Raw genomic sequence first — 2,500 nt, forward strand, 5'->3', positions numbered from 1 at the left:
GCCCGCTGACGTTCGTCCACAGCACAAGCGCGCATCAGGCGTGACGCGAGAACCTTGTGAAAGGTCCGCGCCAACACCGAGCAGACCGTAATGGGGCGAAAGTCAGCGGGGGATGTTGGTGCAGCCGTTTTCGGGAGAAGGGACGTCCGCGCGCGAAGCAGGCGTTCCGGAAGGGCGCGGGCCAGAAGGAAGAGATTCATCACTTTCACCAGGACTTCGTGCGGCAGACGCCGCAACTCCGCTGGGGTAAGGCCGTCCGGCCCGGCTGCTGATCCCCTGGGCGGCAACGCGGCGGCGACCTCCTCATGTGTGACCGGCCCCCATATGCACTCGAGAGCGACAGGCTCTGAGTGCGGGAGGAGGCGGTCACGAATGAAGCCCGCGGTGGAGATGGGCTTCTTGGTGAAGAGGTCCGCCCAGAAGTCCAGCAGACCAGGGATGGCAGGTGGCGGCTGGAGCAGGGTGCCATCCAAGAGGCCGCGCACGCAACGCGCACGCGACCGTCGGAAGGCATCCTGCGTTCTCGCGTACTCCCAGCGGCGCCGCTTGCGCTTCTGCGTCGGCGGCGCGGCAGGCGGCCGCTTCGATGGTTGGCGCGGCCGCTGTGTCCTGGTGATCGATCTCTCCCCTCTGGACCCGACCGACGCAAGGGCATCCGGGAGCATGCCCAGGATGACATCGGGCGGCGTGCCCCGCCCCAGACCGATGACACGATCCAGGGCAGAGAAACGCTGGGCGGAAGCGGGTAGCCCCGCCAGATGCTCCCAGATGGCGGCGTCAGTCGGCCCCTCCGGCGGCGGCCCGGTGGTGTCGGCCGCGAAGTCCTCGGCTGCGTCGACGGGCGGCGCAGCGGCCTCGCCCGCGTCAGGCAGCGGGCTCGCCGCTCCCCGGCGGGACGCCGGCTCTTCCCCCCGACCGATCTCAAGCGCCTCCATGAATTGGCGGACAAGCTGCTTGTGAGCAGCTTGCCGCCGTCGGCACTTGATTGCCTCAAGCGTTCGGTCGGGGAACATCCTGATGAGCTCTTGATTTACAAAGAAGAACCGGGCGTCCCTCTCGAGGAACAGTTCGGCCTCTGCCTTGGCGAGCGACAGGACTTCTTCCTCCGTCCACCTCGCGCGATGCCTCTCCGTGACGATCTCCGCGTTGGCGGCCGCAAGATGTTGGCGGCGATGGACCCCGAGACCGTTCTTGGTTGTAAAGCTGCGGTGGCACTCACTACAGGTATACATAGCTGCAAAAGTTACAAGATTTTCGGCACGGCCGGTTGGCCGGCTAGGTGCTGGGGGAGTTGGGGTGGCACCTTCAGCGGAAGGGCCACCACTTATTCTCTGCTTACTGCCCCCAACTAAAAAAGGGATAGTGCGAGGGGGGGCTGGTAACCCCCCCAAGCCCCTGGTGCGGTCTTCCACTCTGCGAAATCAGCGGGCCCACGAGAAGGGGAGAAGACCGCAGGAGAGGAGAGGCTAAGAGGGCTAGGCCCATGTATTGCGCATCACTCTCCCTGTAACTATAACCCAAGGAAGGCACCTCGCAGCAGCAGCACGACTACATCAAGACCGCACTTCGAGAAGCCAAGTCCGGATGCAGCCACACCGCCGCCACTTGGCCACCTTAAGAGAGTCATAGTTACTCCCGCCGTTTACCCGCGCTTGCTTGAATTTCTTCACGTTGACATTCAGAGCACTGGGCAGAAATCACATTGCGTCAACACCCGCTAGGGCCATCGCAATGCTTTGTTTTAATTAGACAGTCGGATTCCCCCAGTCCGTGCCAGTTCTGAGTTGATCGTTGAATGGCGGCCGAAGAGAATCCACGCACCCGCGCGCCCCCGGAGGAGCACGCTAAGGCGGACGCGGCCTCGCAGCAAGGAAGATCCGTGGGAGGCCAAGGCACGGGACCGAGCTCGGATCCTGCACGCAGGTTGAAGCACCGGGGCGCGAACGCCGCGCAGGCGCGCGCATCCTGCACCGCCGGCCAGCACGAGGCCAACCAACGGCGAGAGCAGACCACGCCCGCGCTAAACGCCCGCACTTACCGGCACCCCTACGGCACTCACCTCGCCCAGGCCCGGCACGTTAGCGCTGACCCACTTCCCGACCAAGCCCGACACGCCCCGATCCTCAGAGCCAATCCTTATCCCGAAGTTACGGATCCAATTTGCCGACTTCCCTTACCTACATTATTCTATCGACTAGAGGCTCTTCACCTTGGAGACCTGCTGCGGATATGGGTACGAACCGGCGCGACACCTCCACGTGGCCCTCTCCCGGATTTTCAAGGTCCGAGGGGAAGATCGGGACACCGCCGCAACTGCGGTGCTCTTCGCGTTCCAAACCCTATCTCCCTGCTAGAGGATTCCAGGGAACTCGAACGCTCATGCAGAAAAGAAAACTCTTCCCCGATCTCCCGACGGCGTCTCCGGGTCCTTTTGGGTTACCCCGACGAGCATCTCTAAAAGAGGGGCCCGACTTGTATCGGTTCCGCTGCCGGGTTCCGG

At 63.5% G+C, this 2,500-nt stretch overlaps 1 pseudogene; it reads right to left on the minus strand.

The window, feature by feature from the left end:
- The window catches only part of LOC124589561, a 7,955-nt pseudogene that overhangs the window by 3,458 nt on the left and 1,997 nt on the right, over window positions 1–2,500 (minus strand).

The sequence above is a fragment of the Schistocerca americana genome, unplaced genomic scaffold, assembly GCF_021461395.2.
Source record: "Schistocerca americana isolate TAMUIC-IGC-003095 unplaced genomic scaffold, iqSchAmer2.1 HiC_scaffold_702, whole genome shotgun sequence".
Classification (NCBI taxonomy): domain Eukaryota; kingdom Metazoa; phylum Arthropoda; class Insecta; order Orthoptera; family Acrididae; genus Schistocerca; species Schistocerca americana.